The following is a 25,688-nucleotide window of genomic DNA, read 5'->3' as shown; positions in this document are numbered from 1 at the left end:
TCTCATGTTGAAGAGGGTTTATGCTTGTTCTCTTTGTCTCCAGGAAGCAAATGTAGGAATATTGGGTGAAAATTACAGGGTGATATATTTAGGCTTGAAATAAGGAAAAGCTTCATAATCAGAGTTGTACCAAAGTGAAATGGGCTGCCTGTGGAGGTGGAGTCTTCTCTTTCATTGCAGGTTTAAAATCAGAGGTGGGGTGATAAATTGTTGGGATTTTGCAAAAAGGATTCTTGATCAGACTGGGTTGGGTTGGTTGGCTTCTGAGGCTTCTTCCAACTCTTAGATTCTGGTATACTCCTCTTTAAGCTAGAGATCCCTAATTCCTTCCACTGATTGTCACTGTGGAATGAGTTCCAGTTCCCTCTTGCTGGTTACCTTTCTCTAGATATGTTTCAGCTTGTCAATATTCTTAGAATGTTGGTGCCTTGATATGACAAAATACTTAAGATACTTCTGACTAGGTAGAGGGCATGGGAATTACCCTCGAATTATCAACCTGAGGCTTTTATCTATATCATTGAAGATGGCTCTCGCCTTTTTACTTTAATATGATACTAGACACATTGAGTTTGCTTGTCATTAAACCCCCCAGGTCTTTCTCACAACTCCTTAGAGGCAGTCTTCCTTGCTGCTTGAATAGAGCACCTAACTCTTCCAATTGCCCACCTTCCATCTCTTGATCCCAGAGTATAGTTATTTGTGAAGGGCCATTTCAGTCTCTCTTGCATCTATATTTGTTCATTTTAGCCTCTTGGGGAAAACCTTGATGTGCAAGTAACTCTGAAAATGCCTGATGTTTTGTTGAAGATAAACACTCAGGATTGAAAAGGAAAGTGGAGACACCCAGCACTGAGATAGAAATACAGTCAGGGATTTCCCCACCCAAGAACTTAATTTATTTTTATTTTAATACAAGACTGCCACAAAGAGCAAATTGAGGAAATATTGGCCCCCTAGCTACTTGCTTTCATTCATACTCTGTTTTATAAGGAAATGCTGTTGAATATAAAAATGAAAGGAATAAATCCTGAGCAGTCATTTAAAATTTATGAACCCAAGTTGGCAGCAGCCTAGATATATGAAGGAAAATAGATTTAATATAGGAGACACAAAATTTGGACCAGAACACGAAAACCATTTTCAGTAATTGAAAGGGAAAAAATTGGGGGAAATGACTTAAAAACAAAACAGAAAATCTGGAAACAGTACAAGGTGGTAGAAAGCCATTGGAATTAAATTACAGTGATTGCTTGCCATATACATTGGCTATTATGTTACATTTATCTGTTAACTCTGTGTAGTGCTAGGTTTACACCATACCAGACCTGAATATCCTTTTATGAATATGCTTTTATTGTTGTTTTTTTTGTAGAGCATATGGATGGTTGTATAAACATTTAAAAAAGAGACTCTGTTTCTCTGTTCCAGTAGTCACATTCAAAAGTACAGTGTTAAAAGGAAATACTGTCAAAAGAATAGGTACAAAGTTCTTGGAGGGAATGGACTTGTGTTGTTTAAGCCAATCTCAATATTTCTGTTTTGTTGGTACCAACAAATATTTAGTTCCCCCATATTCAAAACCTTGGGGCTGTCATTGACTTTTCCCTCACCTCATATTAAATCTGTTATCAAGTTCTGTGAATTCCACCCTCTTTCATTTCCCTCTTCCTTTCTATACTGTTATTATAGACTCCCATGACCACCACTTTGCCCATGCCTGGAAGAAGATCAGATACTCAGCTTTACACTCCCTGGAACCCTGTGTGTGTCCTCATCTTCATCTTCGCCATTTTTCACCTTCTTGCCCCATCTTCCAAACTATTCAGCTTTGTACTCTTTGGGACTGTGTGTCCTCATTTTCAATACGTTCATTTTTTGCCCTACCCCTTCGTGGAGGGTACTCTTTCCCACCTCTTGTTATAATCAAATAAGCGCTATTATTGTATCTGGAAAGAGCATGTCAGTGGACTGCTGTATTCTCACCATCCCTATGGCTTCTCAGATCTGATGATTTTCCCTGGCCACCACTTACCTGTATCTGTTGTCTCCTCTTATTAGAAAAAAAGGCAGGGATCATTTTGTTTTTGTATATGTATCCTTAACACAGTGCTTGGCACATGATAAATGCATGATAAATGCTAAAAATATGGAAAGCTTGGTGATCATGGTAGTAAGTTCCCTCATAATATCACTTTACCAAATGCTGTGTCTTTGTGAAACCAGTTAGGTGTGTGGCATAGTGGACCTTAGAGGCCATTTAGTTTAACACCCTCATTTTACAATTAGGAAACTGAAGATCAGATAAGAGAAGTGTCTTGCTTAAGTTCATACATGTTGGTAAGTATCAAGAGCTAGGATTCAAAATTAGTTCTTCAAATTTCAAATCTGATATGCATTACCCTCCACCAGGTTATTGTGGGGATGTGAAGAAAACATAGGTGGGAATGCTTCAATTTGACATTTTTAAGTGATACTGAATATGGCAAATGATGCTAATTTCAATTTCCTTTTGGCTTTTTTTTTTTTAAAGAGATGAATATTAAAGACAAGAATGTGAGTATTTCTTTTTTTTTGGTAACTGATTAGTAGAAGCATGAATATTAAAATGCCACTATGAATTGTTACTTTTCCCTTTTTATTCTCTCCTTAATTAGTACATGCTTCATTATTAAGATAGCAATGGTTCCAGCATATACAGTCAGCCCGAAATAGCGAGATAATGTTATTTTTATATGCCTACTAAGTTCATTATAATTCTCGTGTAAATAGGTTTAAAAAAAAAGACAACATAACCATGTATTGTAAAAATTTAACGAAGTGTTTGAGCCTATTTAGATTAGGAAAATATCTGGCAAGATGCTTCTTTTGCAAACAGCCTCTGTCCAAAGCCTTCAGTATATTATCAGAATGAAAAATGACAGCACTTTGTCATCTGTTCAAATTGATATTGCACTCTTTGCTGTGACAGCTGAGAAGGCCCACAGGTGTCATATAAGGAGGTGACCATGTTGTCATATTTCATTTCGGCATCCCTCTGCAAAGCCATAATTACCTAATTAGGTTGTTAATTAGGAGATTAGCATTTCACTATATTGATAGAATGCTCTTTGTCGGCATGAGGCTACATACAGATTTTTGTGGGTTCTAATTTATAATCTCTGCATCTTTTGGACTTATTTATTTGCAGAACATTCTGGTCTAGGGTAAGCCAGCTTTCCAGAGAAGCAGTTTGTTTATAAGATAATGAAGGCTTGATTATTGCATTGATGTTTCCACCTTAAAAAAAATGAGCAGAGTCAAGGGGGTGGCCTCATCCCCAAATGGCAGTAAAAGCCAGGCAGTTGGTGTAACATGTAAACTCATTATCATAGAGAACAAAACCATGGTAGGAAGGCAGTTACTTCCCCTCTCATTGAGTAAAGTCATTTGAAAACCTTTGAAACATATAGAAATGGGAGCTGGTATTTCTGTTATCACTACTGCTGCGGTTACTATCACTAGCTGTTGTGTGGGACTTTGAGATTTGGAGCTCAGTACTTCCTCTCTCTGGAGTTTCAATTTCCTCATCTGTAAAATGGGGATGATAGTTCTTTCACTAAGCAGGTTATCTTAGGAGGTTATCATGAGGAAGACCCCATGTAGATAGACCTTTAATTCAAAAATATTCTTTAAGTGCCTACTGTATACAAGGCACTGTACTAGGTGCTAGTTTAGAAATGAGAGCTTATTTCAGTAGCTACAAAAAGTTAGACTTAGGTTGAGCTGTAAAATGGTGTGACAGAGTGAAAAGATCCTTTGGATTTGCAGCCAGAAGACAATAGCTGTGTGTCCCTGGGCAAATGACCTCACTTTTTCAGTCTCATTGTTCTATTCTGCAATATGGATACAATAATTCTTGCATTCCAAACCTCACAAGGGTGTTGTTTTTTTTAAAAAAAAAAGCAGTTTGCAAAATGTTATGTTCTAACAAAATATGAGCAATTATAATATATTACAAATAATAATTAAAGATTTGATATATAAAAATTTTGGTAGATAGTATGGCATGGTGGATTGAGGGCCAGGCTGCAGTCAGGAAGATCTGGGTTCAAGTATTGCTTCTGACACAAGTTGGCTTGCATGGCCTTGGGCAAGTCCCATAAGCACCTCTTAGTGCCTCAATTGTCTTAAGACTCTTAAGTTACCCAACAAGCACAGAGCAAGTACCTGTTAGAGGGAATTTCCTAATCAGGAGTTCCATATACTAATCAAATCTCATGGTAACTTTTTAGTTTTGTTATATGCTGACATTTTTTACTTCAGACTTATAAATGTTCTATAGAGGCCTTCTCTGAGGTGCTTCATTTGTGGCATGGTTGTGACACTGGCTCAAATATGTCTTCCCTATGTCTGTGATAGCCAGTGTTTTCTGCAGGTCTTACTGAGCTGGAAATGGGGGAGCTTTGGGAATTGGCTCGGAACTGATTGTGTATTTCTCATAGGAAGACTAACCCAAGTAAGTGCTAAGAGACTCATCACTAGATGGTTGGCTACCAGGGAATGAAAGAATGATTTTGGACACAGTTAGTCCTCCACTAAAGCATGGAGGGGTTAAATTATAAACTCCTAGCTGGATATTTTGATGTGTTCAAAAAAGGAGAAACTAATATAAATATATAAATATTTTAAATGTCTTAAAATACTAAATATAAGCTAACAACCTCAGAATGGATCTGGGCTTCTTTCTAGTTTATATTCTAAAGGCTTATGCTTCATACCTTTGTGTTTTATCTTTTGGTTGCTTGATGATGATTTTGCTTAAGAAGTGTATAATCAAATCAGATTCTACAAACCTTTTTTAAATGGCTACTGTTTTGAGGGAGTTTAATAGTTGGAGATACAAAAATGTCATGCAGTTGTAAACTTTTCAGGAATTTGGAATGGCAAATGAATTTTGCAATATATTGCAGTTACCTGCCAGTTGTGAGCCTTTTGGTGACCACAGTCATTTTGTAGTAGGGTCTCTACAACATTTTTTTCTTTTTAAAGATGGCATGAATGTAACCCCTTGTTTCAGCAATTCTGTATTCTCAGTGTTTGCATTTTAAAAATACCTGTATTGTAGAATCATAGGATCATAGATTTAGAATTGGAATGACTGTAGAGGCCATCAAGTCCAGTCCCCTCATTTAACAAATGAGAAAATTGAGGCACAAAGAGGTTAAGTGACTTGCCCAGGGTTACACTACTAGTAAGTGGCTGAGGCAGGATTTGAACTCAGATTCCTGATTCCAGACCCAGCACTCTATCCATTCTGCAACCTAGCTGCCTGCATAAATAAAACATTGCTGCCTAGTGTTAAAATCCAGTTTTCTGACTGCTAGAATGGTCCTTCACACAATGGTGTGGTAGATGAAGTCTTAGGTGTCTTTTCTGTATTAGTTGTGTTTATTTTTTTTTTCTTTGTGTGAGGCAATTGGGGTTAAGTGACTTGCCCTGAGTCACATAGCTAGTAAGTATTATGTGTCTGAGGCCGGATTTGAACTCAGGTCCTCCTGACTCCAGGACTGGTGCTCTATCCACTGTGCCACTTAGCTGTCACATTAGTTGTCTTTATTAAGAAGCACTTATTAAACCCCTAATTGTGTGTGGTACAGTGTTGTATACTAGCCAAAAAACATGGTAAGAATGGGCTGCTGTTGTTAGTGCAAGTGGTCCATGATTTTTCAACCCAATAGGACTATATAAATGTGAGTTGTTAATATCAGCAGTTAGTAATACTAATAATGGTCTTAGTGCTTATCTTTATAAGTTAGCTGTTTTAGTAATAGTGAAAGCCTTTCACAATGTACTTAAGTTTTGTGAAAGAACATAATTATATTCAGATTTGGATCAGTCTTTGCTAGTTACCTATAATCTGAGAGCTGGAAGGGATTTTAAAAGTAATCCCATCCTATCCTTTGCTTGGTTATGTGACCTCTATCTACAACATTCTTGACATTTTGACATTTCCAATTTTCGATTTGACATTTCCAGTCACCTGTGGGACATGCTTACCTGAGGAATATTGCTGTAGCACCTCAAATTCTGCATGTTCAGTACTGAGCTTCCCCTCAAAACTAGATGATCTTCCTGACTTTTTATTTCTTTTAATGATATCAGCAACTTTTCCTGTTGTCCAGGCTAGAAACATTAACACCCACTTTCAGTTAAATTCCACTTTATTAAATGCTTATGATATGTAAAATGCTTTGTTCCTGAGGGAAAAACAGATGAAATAAGACAAAATTTTAAGATCATATCATATTAGAATTGGAATTAACCTTAGAAATCATTTAGGTCAACCTCTTCCTTTTACAGATGAGGAAACTAACGCGCAGAGAGGATATAACTTGACCGAGGGCACCCAGGTAGTAAGTGGTGAGCCAGAATTTTCTTTCTTTTTTGGGGGGGGGGGTTCATCATTTATTTGCATCATGTATGTCTTATACAAACATGATACATGTTTATTTGTGTCACATATATCCATATAAAACTTTTTTTAGTTTTTCCTATTAATTTTTTATCACAGGATTTTATTTCACATCTTTTGACTTAATGCAATTCAGTCCACACTGCCCTGAGAAGCTTATGATTGAATGGGGGAGAGGGAAAGATAAGATGCATAAAAAATATTCTCTATTTTTCTCTCAGTTTGCTTTTTATCTGCTCTGTATGTACCTAGTTGTTTGGCTCCCCTGTTAGAATATGAATTTCTTGCAGGCAGAGATTGGATTTTTGCTTTTCTTTGTATCTCCAATGTCTAGTACGGTGCCTGGCACATAGTAAGTGCTTAATAAATGCTTATTGACTTAACTTGACCTCCTTACCACAACTAGAAAAACTATCCAGTGTGAGAAAAACTGACTGATGTGATTGCTGAGCCACTGTCAGTGAAAAATTTTAGAGTAGAATTGTCGCAACACGGGAGAAGAGCAAATATGTCATTGTTTTTAATGAAAGGAAGTGTGGAGCTTTAAGCTATAGGTGAGTGAGTCTCATAATTCCTGGCGAAACTCTAGGGATGACTTGTGATCATTTAGAAAGGGAAATGACGGTCATGAAGAGCCAACATATTCACGAACAGGTCTTGCCAGACCAACCTTATTTTCTTTTTATGCCAGAACTACTAGACAGGTAGGATCAGGGGACTGCCCCACACAGAGTATTTATAGATTTCAGCATTTGGCAGTCTCATGCTATACTTGTAGAGAAGATGGAGAAGTATGGGACAAATGATAGCATGTAGTTATGTGGATTTGGAACAGGTTGAATGATCAGACACAAAAAGTAGTCATCAATGATTCAGTGTCAACTTGGAGGTAGTTCTCTAATGTAATACCCCATGGGACTGTCCGTGACCCTCTGGTGGCTGACGTAGTTAGGATTTGAATTGCTTAGAACAATGGCATAGATGGCATTCTTTTTTTTTTTTTTTTTGACTAGGCGATGGGGTTAAGTGACTTGCCCGGGGTCACACAGCTAGTAAGTGTTATATGTCTGAGGCCAGATTTGAACTCAGGTCCTCCTGAATCCAGGGCCGGTGCTCTATCCACTGAGCCACCTAGCTGCCCCATAGATGGCATTCTTGTCAGCTTTGCAGATGATGTGAAACTGGGAGCTATAGTTAACATGGTGGATGACAGTAAGGATAATTTTTTAAAAAGTGCCGATAGACCAACTTAGTGGCCCAAATCTGAAGATGAAATTTGATGAATATAACTAACTTCCTAAACTTATATTTGGGCAGCTAGGTGGTGCAGTGGATAGAGTGCTAGGCTTAGAATCAGGGAGACTTATCTTCATGAATTCAAATGTGGCCTCAGACACTTAGTGTGACCCTGGGCAAGTCATTTAACCCTATTTGCCTCAGTTTCCTCATCTGTAAAATGATCTGGAGAAGGAAATGGCAAACCACTGTAGTATCTTTGTCAAGAAAACCCCAATCAGGTCATGAAGAGTTGGACACGACTGAACAAAAGACTTGTACTTAAAGAGTCAGTTGAGGGAAATGTGACTAGACAACGGTTTGTACAAAAAAGTGTAGAAATTTTGGTGGATGGCAGACTCCACACAGGTCAATATTGTGACACAACAGTCATGAAAACTAACATTGTCTTAGGCTGCATTAAGAAATGCTGAATCTTCCAATCCTTTGCCATGGTCAGATGACATCGGGAGTACCTCTGTCCAGTTCTGAGGGTCAGAAGAAGGTCACTAAGATGCTCTACCATTTCCGAAAGACGGTCATAACTAGGATGGAGAGGGGAATAGAGATTTTGTCATATTGAAATTCACTTGAAGAAGGTGTGAATGTTTTACCTAGAAAAGAAAAGACTGCAAGGACTGCCCTTTAAATACTTGAAGACAGCTATCATTTGGAAGGGGAATTTGACTTTCCCTCCTTGGCTTGAGGGCAGAATTAGAAGCAGTGCCTGAAGTAGCAGAAAGGTAGATTTAGGTTAGGAAACAATAACAATAATCTTTGATTCCTTTTGGGGACTGCTGGTTACCCTTTTGGTGGAGATCTTCAAATAGAGGCTAAAAGATTCCTAGTCAGGGATATTGTAAAGGGGATTCCTGCTTTATTATTGGAAAGGACTATATGATTCTGTGATTCTGTGAGTAGTGTAGATTAGAATTACCTGGGAGGATATGATAGCTGTTCAGACAAGCTATACTATACAGTAACTATCCAACTATTCCACAAAATACTTTGGAAAACACGTCATGTTATGAAGGTGAATCCTACGTTCTAATTCTTTGTCAGTGAAGGACACATTTTTTTTTTTTACATGTATTGTGCTTTCCCGTTACTTTGTCTTTGATCATACTCTTCCTCATGCCTTCCACCTCTATCTTTACATGTATAAATGATCCCATTCTATTCCATCTTCTACAGCAGATTGCCCCTGTCATCCCTTCTCTCATTAATATTCAGTCTGTCTCTTTCTTTTTTTATTAATTTCTTTTGATTTATCAATAATCACTTCCATATGCTTTTGAGTTTAAAATTTTTCTCCCCCTCCCTCCCTACCACCCTCCCCAAGACAGCGTACAATCTGATATAGGCTATACATTTACATTCATATTAAACATATTTTCACATTAGTGATGTTGTAAGTAGAAATTAAAATCAATAGAAGGAACCATCAGAAAGAGGAAACAAAACTCAACAGAAGAGAAAAAAAATAACAATTTGGCTTCCATAGTTCTTTCTTTGGGTGTGGGTAGCATTTTCCATCACAAGGCCTCTGGAGATGTCTTAGATCCTTGTATTGCCAGGAAGGGTTAAGTTTATCAATATTAGTCATCACACAACGTGGCTGTTATTGTGTACAGTGTTCTCTTGGTTCTGCTCACTTCACTCAGCATCAGACCGTACAAGTCTTTCCAGGTTTTTCTGAAGTCAGCCTGTTCATCATTTGTTATAGCACAATAGTATTCCATCACATTCATATACCACAACTTGCTCAGCCATTCCCCAGTTGATGGGCATCCTCTCAATTTCCAATTCTTTGCCACCACAAAAAGAGCTGCTATGAATATTTTTATACATATAAGTCCTTTTCCCATTTGTGTGATCTCTTTGGGATATAGCCCTAGAAGTGCTATTGCTGGGTCAAAGGGTATGCACATTTTTATAGCCCTTTGGGCATAGTTCCAAATTGCTCTCCAAAATGGTTGGATCATTTCACAACTCCACCAACAATGCATTAGTGTTCCAATTTTCCCACATCTCCAGTATTTATCATTTTCCTGTTTTGTCATGTTCGCCATTCTGATAGGTGTGATGTGGTACCTCAGAGTTGTTTTGATTTGCATTTCTCTAATCAATAGTGACTTAGAGCATTTTTTCATATGACTATAGATGGCTTTAATTTCTTCATCTGAGAACTGTCTGTTCATATCCTTTGACCACTTATCAATTGGGGAATGGCTTGTATTCTTATAAATTTGACTTAATTCTCTATATATTTTAGAAATGAGGCCCTTATCAGAGAAGTCTCTCTCTACTGGTACTTTCTTACTGCCTACCACATGCCCATGTCTCCCCACTCTCTCTTCTTTTTCATTCTTTGAAAATGCCATACTTCCTTTCCTTTTATTCTTTTTTTTTAACTCTTTGCATTCTGACTTCCAGTCTCATCATTCAACTGAAACTGCTCGCTCTGAAGTTGCCAGTGATCTCTTAATTACCAGATCTATTGGCCTTTTCTCAGTCTTCATTCTTCTTGATTTCTCTACAATCCTAGACACTGTTGATTACCCTCTTCTGCCTGACAGTGCTTCTCTAGGTTTTTGTCATACTACTTTCTGTTTATTCTCCTCCTACCTGTCTGCCTGATCCTTCCCACTCTTCTTTGCTGGATCTTCATCTAGGTGGGTGTCCCCCAAGGCTCTGTCCTGGGCCCTCTGTCCTGACACTGCTGCCACTCTAGTGCAGGCCCTCATCACCTTATGCCTGTACTATTGCAATAGCCTTCTGGTTGGTTTCTTTGCCTTAAATCTCTCCCCACTCCAGTCCATCTTTCTCTCAGCTGTCAAGTTGATCTTCCTAAACTGTAAGCCTGATCTTGTCACACATCTTACACCCCGCCTCCCCACCACCACACACATTCAGTAAACTCCAGTAGTTAGTTCCCTGTCATCTCTAGGATCGAATATAACATCTTGTTTAGCATTTAAAACCCTTCATGGCCTGGATCCTTCCAATCTTTCCACTCTTCTTTTATACTTTCTACTTTCCCCAAGTACTCTGTGATACAGTGATGCTGGCCTTACTGTTTTTTATACACAATCCTCCATCTCTAAACTCTTGGCATTTTCATTGACTGTGCCCCAGTGAAAGAGAATTCTGCAGAGAGTTCCCTGCCTTGAACTCTCTCCTTGCTCATCTCTGCCTTCTCTGCCTCCTCCTCCCTCTTTTAAAAGAAGCCTTTCCCAAGCTTTCTTAATACTAGTGCCTTCCCTGTGTTGATTATCTCCAATTTATCCTATCTATATCTTATTTCAGTATAGTTGTTTACTTGTCCTCTCCCTTCGCCCTTTAGACTGTGAGCTCCTTGAGGGTAGGAACACTTTTTTTTTTGGTTTTCTTTTCATCCTTAGTGCTTAGTACATTGCCTGGCACATAGTAGGTATTTAATAATTTTTTGTTAACTTGACTTAACTCAGTGCCTTCCTTTTCACCCATTACTCCAGTCTCTGCTAAGCACCAATCTCAAAGGTTTGCTTTATTGTAACGGTCACTGCTGGCAGGCTGATGCTCCTACCCATCCCCCTCAATGCCTATCTGACTGCTCCTTCTCCCTTTGCTGGAACCTCCTCCAGATCATAGCCATATGTGTCCTTCAGGGATCTCTCCTGGGCCCTGTTCTCTTCTCCCTCTGTATACTTCACTTGGTGAAGCTCCCAGGAGATGTTGATGATTCTCAAATCTGCCTATTCTGTTCCATTTTCTCTGCTGACCTCCAGTCTCTAGTCACCAACTGTCTTTCAGAAATCTGGAATGGGTTGCTCAGTATGTCCAACAGTGAACTCATTATCTTTCTACCCTAAAGCCTCCCCCTGCTCCCTACCTGCCTTGTTACTATAGAGTGCATGCCATCCTCCCAGTCTCTCAGGCTCGAAAACCAGAAATTATCCTGGATTCCTCACTATATCTCAATAGCACCCAGTCTGTTGCTTAGTCCTGTCATCTTCAGCTTTGCATCAGGAAACCTTCCTTCCCAACATTTGATCCGATGACGCTAGCCTCTTGGCTGTTCCGTGAATCAGATATTCTGTCTCTCAGCTTTGGTCATTTTGTCTGGCTGTCTCTCATCACTGGAATGTTCTCCCTCCTCTGTTCTGACTACCGACCTTCCTGGCTTCCTTTAAGTCCCAACTAAAATTTCAACTTCTACGCATCCTTTCCCTAATCCCTCTTAATTCCAGTGCCTTCTTTCTGTTAATTATTTCCTATTTATTCTGTACTTAGCTTGCTTTGCATATATTTGTTTGCATGTTGTTTCTCCCATTAGGTGTAAGCTCCTCAGGGACAGGGACTGTCTTTTGCCTCTTTGTATCCCTAGCCTAGCCTATTAGCACAGTGCCTGGCACTTAATAAATGTTTATTGATTGATTGATTAGTTGCTGAGCATGTCAGTGATTTCTAAAGATGGTGGAGGATCAGAGTGATACCACAGGTTTGGAGAAAGGCAAATGACCTGATTTTCAAAAAGGAAAAGAGCGAAATCTGTAGAGGCTATTGACTTTGGCTCCTGACAAAATCCAGTACGCATTATCAAAAAGGTGGTTACTGAACATCCACAGAGGAATCATTTAGAAAGAGCCAGCATAGTTTCAGTAGGAACAGGTCAGGCTAGATTAGCTTTGTTTCCTAAGTTGATAGATCAGAGGAATGCTATGTAATTTATCTAGATTTGAACAAAACACTTGAAAAAGAAAAAATACTGGAAAGAAGTTTTATTTTTTAACTGTTTTGTTGAAACTTAACATTGAATAGTAATACCAATAACTAAACTTGCTCAGTGACTTTACATTTAGACTAATTTCAGTACATGAAGTATCATAACTTTAGTCACTACAAGTCTACATCAGAATTCTTTGTCAATTCATTTTCATTAACAAGAACTAATAGCCCTAGTTAGTGTTCTACTTTTTTATACTTTGTAGTATTTTGGTGTCTTTCTAGATTTCTTTTTTATCTTAATTGTATTATAATACACTTATCTTAATTGTATTATAATACTATATTATTGAATTGAAGTTTAACCATTTACCTGTTGTTGGATATTTAGAGTGTTAATAGGTTTTTTCAATTATATCAAAGTTGCTATGGACATCTTTAAACCAATAGCCCTTTTTTATTTTTGATAATGCTTTCAAGATGTATTCCCCACAATAGAATTATTGGGTTAAAGGGGATGGGGATTGGGTCAAAACCTTCATAACTTTTACTACATATTCCATATCATTCTCCAAAAAGATTCTTCAAGTTTGCAGCTTCATCACCAGTGAGTCATTGTACCTGTTTTTCAGTAATCTCCCCAACATTGAGTTTTATTGCTTTTACTTATTTTTGCCAACTTATGGGTGTGAAGTGGTATCTATAAAATTGTTTCTTTATTAGTGAGGTTTTTCATTTCTCAAGTGTTTTAATAATTGATGTTCCCTCTCGGAGAGTTGTGTTCTTATCCTTTGTGACTTTTTAACCAATATAATTAACATTAAAGTGAAAATACCAGATTGGGAAAAATATATCTGGCAAAGATGATAGATAAAAACTTGACCTTTCAACTGCTTTCCAATTTTTTCAACAGTTTTTTATGTAGTAGGGAGTTCTTACCCAAGAAGTTGGTGTGCTTGGGTATACTTTGTTACTTTTTTCAATTGCTTTGGGGACTTACTATGTTACATTGATCACATTTTCATGGTTGGTAATGTAGAGGGTGCCAAGATCGTTTTTAGACCAGGAAACTTTAGTTTGACTGTTGATAGGTTAATTGTGAAATCCTTGTCAATGAACAAGAAGTGGATATATCGCTGGAGGAGCTGAATTATATCAATCTTGATATTCTGTCTATAAATGAAGGCAGAAAAAAAAAAGAAGGAAGTTGTAGTTAAATGGAACGGGGGGGTCACAGGTATTCCTTGGAGCAAAGGGAGAAGCTAGAGAAATGAGTTTTATCCTGTGACTCAAGGCTACAAGAAATATTTTATGGGACATTTGGTCACATTATATTGCAGTACTAATGAAATATTTGCAAAAAGTCCACCACAAAAACAGCAGAAATTTATACAGCAGCATCCGTTGCTGAGGATGAGGTGGTAGAGAAATTTAATGGAAAACTTGGTAACACTCTCTAGATAAGTCTACATTCATTTTTATATTTGGTGATGTCAATGTAGAGCTGGGAAATGATGAACATGGGAAGAAGTTTGTGAGAAAGTATGCTTTAGGAGAAAGAAATTGGAGAGACCAAAGATTTATAGATTATTTAAAAACCACATGCTTTTACACAATTAACACTCTCTTAAAAAAAAAATTGGTAGGTGCTGAAAATGGCAAGTACCAAACAACATCACAAAATAGTCTTCATTTTAACAGATAGGAAAAGACTTATACACATGAAGATAATAATCCTTGAATCAGTTGTCTGTGCACAGTCAGACCACAGACTTGTCAGAGCTAAGATCAGAATTTATTAAAAAAAAAAAACAACAGAAAAAACTGTAATGAAATTATTTAACAAGCTAATGAAAATGAAAAAAGGAAATGGACAACAGAAATCACATTGACAGTGACGTATAATTTCATCCAGTATTTAAACCATTGTAAATTATTTGTTAAAACAAGGAGACCAAAGGAATCCAGAAAGTGCCTTAGTCAGCAAACATTTGACCTGGCAAATGGAGACAGATGGTTGCCAAAGGAAATGCTGCATTAGAAAAAACTCATCTTTAAAATCTTGTGAACAGTATTGCCAAATAGAGTGGAGGGCAAAAGCAATCTTAAGAAAGTCTGGCAACTTATCCAACTAAAAAAGATCTTCCCAAGGACATTCCAGGAAGAAAATGCAAACAGGACTACAAATAGAAGAAAAAGGGAAAAGATTTCCAAAAAATATGCAGTAACACACTCTTTTCTCCATCAAGGATAATAGAACCACCACAATTGAACCCTTATGTCATAGTCACTGAGGTGCTTACATAAATAGAAATGAGAACTAAAGAGAACAAAGTTGGGAAAAGCTGCTGGATTGATTCAATTTCGCAGCTTTTCCTATCTTAGATCAAGAAGAGATCTACGTTAGAGGGAATACAATTGTGAGGATATTGAAGGACTGACTTATAAAAAAGGAGGGAAAGATACAAAAGTATAGAAAAAACTTTGAACCTTATTGATTCTGAAAAATGGTGACCAAGAAAACAACTACTGCCCTGTAGGCCTGTTTCCCTTTCTATGTGAAATTTTAATGAAAGTCATCTATATATGAATTGAGGGCATTACAATGAAGATATTAATAAGGAAAAAGCAAGATTTCATAAATTATATTCAACAGTGGATTGTTACTATTTCACAATTGACTGAAAGATGTATAGGATATAAAATCCCATTGTGCTTATTTTTTGATAATTACAAAAAAAATTCTACCTGGAATATCAGATTGTTGCCTTATAAAAGTTTTGCAACAATGTTTCTCTATCCATATAACAAAATCATTTAAAATTCTTTGAAAGACAATAATAGATATAACCCTGTTCAGTGACCCTCTGATGATAAACATTAGGTGAGGAGTAAAACAAGGGAAGGTGTGTTTATCATTAGTATTAACCATTGTGACTGATGAGATACAGTACAGAGTATAGGTGAGAAAGTATTCCTTGTGGGTGGTGAGTTCCCCCAGCAACTCCTGTTTGTAAATGACATAATGATTACATCAAGTCCCCAAGGTATTGTAGAGCCTTCTAAAAGAGAGCCATAATCACTAAAATCCTCTGCACACAGGAAAGGCCAAATTAATTGCCCAGATTTCAACATGCACTTGAATGTACACCCTGTAGAGCACCAGCCCATTAACTTAAATTTTTTTTATGTTAACTATATTTCCCTATGATTGTTTTCCTTTTTAATCATTTATATTTTGTTCTTTTAAAGACATTATGAGAAAGAGTCCATCACAGGGGGAAAAAAAAAGGTATGTGTATGTGGGACAGACAGTACTAAATATAGGACTTGCCCAACAGTATGTGTATCTGGGACAGACAGTACTAAATTGACTATGAACTGGGCCCAAAGTTGAAAAGGAGAAAGTAATGAGCTGGATTGCTTTTGGGAAATTCCAGAATTCTTTTACTGACACATAAGCTTCCCATAGCATCAGAAGCCTATATTTTCAATACATTTTTGTCATATTGCTGTATAGTAGCAAGACCTGGAATACCCATGCTTCCAGAGAATTAAAGACAAACATCATACAGAGGGTAGCATAAAGGTGTATGGACAGGCTGCACGCTAGAACTATTGAAGAACTCTGAAGAACAGGAGTAAAGAATGTCATCAGTGAATGATACATTAGAGAAGAAAGGCTCATCATGTTTTGAGAGTGAGGAATGACAGGTGGATGGCCAGAGTGTTCCACTGATGCACTTAAAATGTTGAGAGAAAGTGAAGATCTTCTGGACATTGAATGGACCTACCATGTCAAACTTTTGGGAGGACAGGAGCTAGAGCCACATAAGCATGGATAGGTTGCTATTTGTGTTGTTCAGGGGAATTCCTGAATCAGTGAGGTCACAGATCCATTTGAGTATTTAAAAGTACCAAATAGTTTGTTTGTTTATGTGAGGCAATTGGGGTTAAATGACTTGCCCAGGGCCACACAGCTAGTAAGTGTCAAGTGTCTGGTCTGAGACAGGATTTGAACTCAAGTCCTCCTGACTCCAGGGCTGGTGCTCTATCCACTGTGCCACCTAGCTGCCCCAAAAGTACCAAATAATTTTGGTAATTACTACTTTATAGTATAGTGTGAGGTCCAGTAATGTTGGGGCACCCTTTATTCTTACTATTTTCATTGTTTCTTTTGAAATTCTTTACCTACAGATGTATTTTATTGTTATTTTATCTGGTTTAGTAGTTCAAGTATACTCCCCATTTTTGAGGTTAAATAACCAAATCTGTAAGTTAATTTAGATAGCAGCCTCATTTTTATTTTATCAGTATGGCACAGACTACTAACTGTGAATGTCTCTGATTATATCTTTTATTTCTGTAAAGAGGGTTTTATAGTTTTATTCGATAAGAGACTATGTAAGCCTTCAGTTTAACTTGATAGACTTCATTTCCCAGTTATTTTCTGAATTTTGTTTTTTATTCTGAGTAAAATATCTGTCTCCTGAGTTTTATTAACAATATACAGAAAAAAAGATTGTTTTTGAAGTTTTATTTTATATTCTTTTACTTTGATGAAGTTATGAATTATTTTGATTAATATTGTTAAATCTTTAAAATTCTCTAAGTAAATCTAAATATCAGTGGGCATTATTTTACCTCTTGAGATATGCGTATTCCTTTATTTTTCTTGTTTTATTGCTATTACTATCATTTCTATAACCATCTCACATAATAGCAAGGACAGTGGAAATCCTTGCTTTATTCTTGATTTTATTGGAGAGGCTTTTAGTAGTTCTCCATTTTGACTAATGTTAATCCTTGGTTTTAGATATACTGTTTATAATATTAAGAAAATGTTTATTCCTATGCCTTTCATTTTATTCATGTGCAAAAAATGGAACAATGTAAGTTAAACTAATAGAAATAGATTCAGTACTGATTGATCAGACCCTCCTTCCCAGAGTAGTTATTAATGGTTTGATGATGACTTAGAGGTCTCTAATGGAATAGCCCAGATCATCTCTGGTTTATTGGCCCTGTGATCTTTAATATTTTTTTAATAAATGATATTAATAAATATGTAGATGACAAGCTTATCATAATATCAAATGACCCAAACCTGTGTGAGATAGTTGACATGCTGAATTAAAGAATTATGATTCAAAGTAGTCTTGACAGGCTAGACCATTGGGCCTAATCTTATAAGATGAAATTTAATAAGGATAAATGTAAAATCTTATACTTGGTTAAAAAAAAACCCAACTTCCCGAGTGAAAGATGGTGGAGGCATTGCTAGATATCTATTTATTTGAAAAAGACTTAAGAGTTTTATTGGATTGTAAGTTCAATATGTGTCCATAGTATGATATGGCAACCATAGATGCTAACATCGTTAGCCCGCATTGAAAGAGGCATAGTAACCAGGGATATGGATGGGGGAATCCCAACTTTACTCTTCCTTGACAGTACTCACATCTTGTATCTTGTTTAGTTCTGACCGCTGCACTTTGTTCTGAAGGACACTGATAAACTAGATAGTACCTAGAGGAAGACAGTCAGGATGATGAAGCCTACAAGTTCATGCCATATGAAGTTTGACTAAAGGAAAAAGGGATGTTTAACCTTCAAAGAGAAGACAGGCAGGAGTGGTGGATGAACAGCATGATAACTGTCTTCAAGTATTTGAAGGGCTATCTTGTGGAAAAGGGATTCAATTTGGCCCCAGAGGGCAAAATTTGGAGTAATGGGTAAAAAGTTGCAGAGAAGCAAATTTAGACTTGAAGTAATATAAAACTTCTTTGTATTTGCAACTTTCCACAATTTGATTGAGCTGACTTTGGAAGTAGCTAGTGGTTTCTTCCCTTATTGGAGGTCTTCAGTGAAAGACTGCATGAGTGTGTGAAAAATGCATTCTGACTTGTCAGGTGTGTTGTCATGAGAATTCTTTTTTCATATGTTGGCTAGATTGGACTTAATGGCTACCTGCATCCCTTCTGACTCTGAAATTCTCCTTTTTTTTTTTCCCTGGTGAGGCAATTGGAGTTAAGTGACTTGCCTAGGGTCACATAGCTAGTGTCAAGTGTTCGAGGCCAGAATTGAACTCAGATCTGCCTTACTCCAGGGCTGGTACTCTATCCACTGTACCACCTAGCAGCTCCTGAAATTCTCTAACATTACTTGTTATAAGGTGCCCTCTAGGTCTAATAGTTTATAGTCTAGAGCCATGGTGTCAAATTCAGAATTGGAACCACTAAACCTGTAGGCTGGATATTGACTTTGACAACACACATTAACATTATCCATGTTCTATTGTATTTTAATTTATCTTGTTGAATATTTCTCAATTACATTTTAATCTGGTTCTGACTGCTAGGGCCTGCTAGGGGCCTAGGTGTTTGACACTTCTGTTCTAGTGTTTTGTGTCCAAAGGTCCCTTTCATGTTTAACCTCCTATGATCTAAGTTCCCTTTTAGCTGTATGAATTTATGGCTTATGTAAACACAAGACTTTTTACTGTAAAAAAACAAGGTTTAATTTTTGCTACTTGTGGCCCTACTTTGATTTGTGAAGGAAATATGAGTACATGTTTTAAGTGTCAAGATTCCTAGGCAGTAGCCAGTCCTAGCATACTGACTGTTATTGGCTTGAAGTCGGGGTACAGTGTGAAAAGGTAAAAAAATAAAATAAAATCTCACATCTGCTGTTACATGTTGTTAACTCCCTTAGCAGCCATTAAATCATTTCAAGTACAATAATAGTGTGGGAGGTAAATTAACTAACCATTAACAATCTTATAAATACACAATTAACATGCCAACATTTATATGACACATTGATGGGGCAGCAGTAATTTTTGATTGGGAGTTTGCGGCCCTTTTGGAGCCTCCGGCTGTTGCTTATTTAAACAAGGTCTCTCAGATTACAGGTGAGGAGTGATTTGGTACTATCAAGTAAATGGTAAAATGCATGTAGACACAGATGGGATGTGTTTTGAAATAACCGCTGTACATGGGCTTTTTCAAGTCGTGTTACTGTTTAATTCTAGGTTGTACATAGTTAGCTATAGTAAATATTTACTTGCTTCATTATTTGGAGAGAATAAGTCTGACACTTATTCTTTAAATTTTCTCCTGATGATTTGAGTAGTTTTGATAGTAACATCAACATTTAATCAATCTCTTATAGTTGTAACTTTGGATTCAGTTTTTGTTTTTCTGTTTCCCTTTACTTTTGTGTTCAATTAAGTACTTTTGGTTATACCTCCAGAGTCTGTTTCACATCTCCACTTATGCTGCTCTCCACCACTATACTTCAGGGTCTTATCATCTCTCATCTGGACTATTGTAGCACTCTCCTTATCGAGAGGTAGTGTGGTTTAGTGGAAGAATACTGGATTTGTAGTCATAGGACCTGAGTTCAAATTTGGTCTCTACTCCTTATTTTCCTGCGTGACCCTTAGTTCCTCTCTGGGCTTCAGTTTTTTCATTTGTAAAATGAAGGGATTGACATTGATGACCTTTAAGCTTCTTAGAATCTCAGGAACAAATGGTAGCTCTGTTTCCATTTTCTCCCTCTCCCAGTTTATCTTTCATATGGCTGCCAAAATAATCTTCCCAATAATCCTTGCATCCCTTCTCTTCTTGAAAGTTTTAGTGTTTTTCTGGTGCTTTCAGATTGGAGTATTAATTTATTCTGGCATTTGAGGACCTTCAATAACTTGACTCCAAATGTCCTTTCCAGATTTATTTCAGATTTCTTTCCCTCATATTAGAGTGGTCCTGTGAAAAATGCCCTGGATTTGACATTATTGGACCCAGTTTCAAATTCTGACTATTTCACTTAGTGCCTTTGGGATTTGGGATGATCTGTTTATTCTTTTTCAGATCTCAGATCTCTGATTCCTCTTCTATAAAATGACTAATTTCTCAGGTCCCTTCCAGCTTTGATTCTATGTTCTCTGTAACTTTGCCAGATTGTGTTTCTTACTGTTCCCTTAACTCTTTTCGTTCTTTCGTGCATTTGCGTGTCTTTCATGCCGTCATGTTGACTTGAAATGATCTCCTTCCCGCTGCCCTGGAATTTTACGTGAAAATCCTACCGACCTTCTAAAAGCTTATCTCAGGTATTGCTTTTTCTGTAATGCCTTCCTTGATTCTTTCACAGCACTTTGGACTTCTCCTTTGTAATTTAGATAGATATAGTTGTCTGATTTATTTTATATAATTAGAATATAAATTCCTTGAGGGCAGATGCTATATCTTATTCCTCTTTGTGTTCCTCAGAGCATCTGACACAGGATGGGTGCTCAGTAATGGTTTGTTGAGTTGCATACGTGTTTCAGTAATTGATTTTATTGAAGCTCTTTGAACTATGGAGAGTTATCAGAGAGAGGTATCTGCACTATTATTGTTATTTGATCTAGATCTCTTCTTTCATTAGCGTAGGGAATTCCTACTGTGGAAACTCTTCACCTGTTCAAATGGGCCTCTCATCTGCTACTTAGTCTTAGTTGCTTAGTGCATTAAGAATTTAAGTGACTTGCTCATGGTTATGTAGCTGTGCATATTAGAGGCAGTACTTGAGCCCAAGTTTTCTGGATTCCAAGGTGGCTCTCACTATTCCATCTTCTTGCCTTTCAATTGAATTACAATTTATATTTTTTAAATAAATCGAAGCAACCTAGTCATGATTGCTTTCAGTCAGTTCAATATTTATTGTTTCTTATCAATGGAGGTCTTCAAGCAGAAGCTGAATAACTATTATAAATATTGTAAAGGAAATTTTTATGGGGGTACAGATTAGTCTTTATGACTCCTAATATTCTTTCCAACACTATTTCTGTTGTTAATACAACTTAGTATATGCTAAGTTCAACTCTTCTCTCTGCCCTTACCCAAGAAACCTACCAATGAGAAAAATAATGTGGTACTTTTGTGTTGTGCCTAGTTATGTCAGGCAGTGCACACAAAAACCTTAGTAAATATTAACATTGATAATAACTACCGGTTTCTAGAGCACTTTAATGCCTGCAAAACACTTTTTTTTTTTTGCAACAACTATGTGAAGTAAGGAGTACAAACATTATTATTCTTATTTTATAGGTAAGGAAACTGAGAATCAGAGAAGCATAATGATTTTCCCATGAACTCATAAATAATAGCTATCAGATATGGGGTAAAATGAAGGGATTGGTTAAGGAAGTCTTTGTGGGTATTTCCAACTCTGAAATTTGGTAAGTTTGTGAAATATGTTTTCATGGTAATAGTTCACATTTTCCTAGTGCTTGCATGTTTAGAAAGCAATTTCTTTACACTAGCTCTGTGAAATTATTGTCCCCACTGGATCTGCGGTCAGAGGACCTGAGTTTATATTGTGACTATTCTACTCATTACCTTTGTGAATTTAGAGGAATTTACTTAATCCCTCTGGGCCTCAGTGAAGGGGTTAGACTGAATATTCTTGACTGTTCCTCTCAGTTCTAATATTCTGTGATTTTTTATAAAATTTGTATTATTCACAATTTCATGCATAATTCTATATTTTTTTTCTAAGGGAACAGTTCATTTAATTACAAGACTGGTAGCCTTGTTTTTTTTTTTGTTTTTTTGCTTTTTGCTAGGCAGTTGGGTTAAGTGACTTGCCCAGGGTCACACAGCTAGTAAGTGTCAAGTGTCTGAGGCTGGATTTGAACTCAGAACCTCCTGACTCCAAGGCCAGAGCTCTATCCACTGTGCCATCTAGCTGCTCCCCCCCCCCCATTCCCTCTTTGCTTTCTTTTGACTGGTAAAACTTGCTTTCTAATCTCAAGGCCTTATAGTTTAGATCTCCTTAGGTAGTGTAGGACCATCTGAAATATCCTACATGATGTCTTAATGTCATGTTGTAATGTAATGTTCCACATTAGAAGAAAGAAGCAAAGCTTACCAGACTTATATGTACACTCCCTTTGGGTTATTCCCAACTTGGCACTTAAACCTGCAGATTTAATTAGCTCATAGCAAAGGTCATTTACAAAGATTGTATAGTAAGAATAGTTGCTACAAAATATTCCTCCCATAAATCTGGGGCATGCTTTCCTACAATTACAGGCTACATCCATGGGCTCAGAGTTCTCCACAACTTCCCTCCGACTCAGAAATCCTGAAATTCATCCAAGTCCTAGCAATTTAAAGGCCTGTGAGGTGTGGCTAATTTGTTTGCACAGCCACTTATTCTGTTCCCATCTTTCTCTAACAGATTTTTATTGAATAAATTTTTCTCATACTGTGATCTGTAAAAGATGTGTTTAATATTTCTGCTTTTCTGCATTTGTGAGGTTTTTATGCACTAATACATGGTGTAAAGATGTTATATATAGCTCAGAAATATATACATTTTCTTTATTTTCATTCAGTAATAGCTAGGTATGTCATTTGATTTTCTTATAAATTGTATTCAGGTCCATAAAACTTAAATTTAAAACTTTTTTATATTTGTTAGATTTGTCTGTATCTGAGAGGGATACGCTGAGATACTTTATTATTATACTTTTATAGTTTTTGTCTTCCTATAATTTGTTTAGTTATTCTTTTAAGTATTTAGATGCTGTGTCATTCAGTATATATGTTAAGTATTGAAATTAATCCATTGCTTTCAGCAAAATATACTTTCCCTATTTATCTTTTTTTAATCGTTTATTTTTGATATTACTTTGAGATCATGAATACTTTTCCTCCTTTTGAAGTCAGCTGAAGCATAATAAATTTTTCTCTAGTTTCATATTTTAGTTATATATGAGTCTTTATGTTTGAGGTGTGTTTTCTATAAACAATGTATATTGGGATTTTGCTTCCTAATCCATTCTGCTGTCTTCCATTTAATGGGTGAATTCATCTCACATTCCTCCTGTTCTTATATGCGTTCCCCTCTTTTTTCCTATGTGTCCCCTTTTTACAAAGAAAACAAGGTGATAAGAAAGGAATGTGCTCAGCACTGGTGATCTATGCTTATTCTTTTAGCCTCTCTACCTTTATCCCTCTTTTTTTCCTTTCATCCAGACCCCAATTATAGCTTCTTTCCCTTTTCTTTCAAACCCCTCTCCATAATCTATTCTAGGTTAGAGTTTGTTTTGTATATAACTAATTCCACCCTGAATTTATCCTCTGTTATTCTCCTTTCTCCCTGTTCCTTTCTGTTTCTCTGTGGAACAAATGTATTTCTATACCAAATTGTGTGTGTGTGTGTGTGTGTGTGTGTGTGTGTGTGTGTGTGTATGTATGTGTGTGTTCATTCTTTTCTCCTTTGACCAGTTCAGATGAAATGAAGTTCCAGTGTTCTCCTTCCCCCATCCCTTCTTTGTGTAATCTTCCACTTGCATTTCTGGATTGTTTTTTTTTTTTAAATTAAATAATTTATTTTTAGTTTTCAACTTTCACTTCCACAAGATTTTGAGTTCCAAATTTTCTCCCCATCTCGTCCCTCCCCCCATCCTAAGATGGTGTGCATTCTGAATACCCTTTCCCCTAATCTGCCCTCGCTTTTATCTCCCCCCCTTTTCTTATTCCACTTCCCCTTCTATTTTCCTGTAGGGCAGGATAGATTTCTATACCCCATTGCCTGTATATCTTATTTCCCAGTTGCATTTGAAAACAATTTTTTACATTTGTTTTTAAAACTTTTAGTTCCAAATTTTCTCCCTTCCTCCCTCCCCACCCACTCTCATTGAGAAGGCAAGCAACTTGATGCAGGTTATATATGTGTAGTCATGTAAAACACTTCCATAGTAGTCATGTTGTGAAAAACTAACTATATTTCCCTTCATCCTATCCTCCCTCCCCCTGTTTATTCTATTCTCTCTTTTGACTCTGTCCCTCCTTTGAAGTGTTTGCTTCTGATTACCCCCTCCCCCATTCTGTCCTCCCCTCTATCATCCCCCTGCTCTCTTGTCCCCTTCCCCCCTATTTTTCTGTAGGGTAAGATAGATTTCCATACCCAATTGAGTGTAAGCCAAATCCAATGAGAATAAGATTCACTCATTCCCTTTCACCTTCCCCCATTTCCCTGCCACAGTAGAAGCCTTTTCTTGTCTGTTTATGTGAGATAATTTACTTTCTCATTCTCCCAGTGTAATCCTCTCTCACCTCTTAAATTTATTCTCCAGATATCACCCTTCACCTTCAACTCACCCTGTGCCCTCTATCTATCTATCTATATACATACATATAATTTTTTTCCCCTCCAACTACTCTAATACTGACAAAGGTCTCATGAGTTATAAATATCATCTTTCCATGCAAGAATGTAAACAGTTCAACCTTAATAAGTCTCTTATGATTTCTCTTTCCTGTTTACCTCTTCATGCTTCTCTTGAGTCTTGTATTTTAAAATCAAATTTTCTATTCAACTCTGGTCTTTTTGATCAAGAATGCTTGAAAGTCCTCTATTTCACTGAATTTCCATTTGTTCCCTTGAAGGATTATACTCAGTTTTGATGAGTAGGTGATTCTTGGTTGTAATCTTATCTCCTTTGACCTCCAGAATATCATATTCCAAGCCCTCCAGTCCTTTAATGTCAAAGCTGCTAAATCTTGTGTTATCTTGGTTATGTTTCCACAATACTTGAATTGTTTCTTTCTGGCTGCCTGTAATATTTTCTCCTTGACCTGGGAATTCTGGAATTTGGCTACAATATTCTTAGGAGTTTTCCTTTGGGGATTTCTTTCAGGAGGTGATCGGTAGATTCTTTCAATTTCTGTTTTGCCCTCTGGTTCTAAAATATCAGGGCAGTTTTCCTTGATCATTTCTTGAAAGATGATGTCTAGGCTCTTTTTTTGATCATTGCTTTCAGATAGTCCAATAATTTTTAAATTATCTCTCCTGGATCTATTTTCTAGGTCAGTTTTTTTTGGAGGGAGTGAGGGAATGGGGGTTAAGTGACTTGCCCAGGGTCACACAGCTAGTAAGTGTTATATGTCTGAGGATGGATTTGACCTCAGATCCTCCTGAATCTAGGGCTGGTGCTCTATCCCTCGGTGCCACCTAGCTGCACCCTCAGTTGTTTTTCGAATGAGATATTTCACATTGTTTTCTATTTTTTCATTCTTTTGGTTTTGTTTTACAATGTCTTGATTTCTCGTAAAGCCACTCACTTCCATTTGCTCCATTCTAGTTTTTAAGAAAGTATTTTCTTCAGTGAGCTTTTGGACTTCCTTTTCCATTTGGCCAATTCTGCTTTTTAAGGCATTTTTCTCCTCATTGACTTTTTGGCCTTCTTTTGCCATTTGGG

General features: G+C 36.9%; 1 protein-coding gene across 3 annotated transcripts in view; it reads left to right on the top strand.

The window, feature by feature from the left end:
* Positions 1 to 25,688, top strand: part of LOC114047027 (target of rapamycin complex 2 subunit MAPKAP1) — a 328,986-nt gene that overhangs the window by 10,910 nt on the left and 292,388 nt on the right. For 2 of the 3 annotated variants that reach the window (XM_027867685.1, XM_027867683.1), the window contains exon 2: positions 6,343 to 6,402. The exons of the other annotated variant lie outside the window; for it this stretch is intronic. The gene's annotated coding sequence lies outside the window, so the exon portion shown is untranslated. The remainder of the gene's footprint in view (positions 1 to 6,342; positions 6,403 to 25,688) is intronic. 3 annotated transcript variants of the gene reach the window in all.

The sequence above is a fragment of the Vombatus ursinus genome, unplaced genomic scaffold (genome assembly GCF_900497805.2).
Source record: "Vombatus ursinus unplaced genomic scaffold, bare-nosed wombat genome assembly UNPS02014786.1, whole genome shotgun sequence".
Taxonomy (NCBI): Eukaryota; Metazoa; Chordata; class Mammalia; order Diprotodontia; family Vombatidae; genus Vombatus; species Vombatus ursinus.
This window is presented reverse-complemented; position numbering and strand designations above follow the sequence as displayed.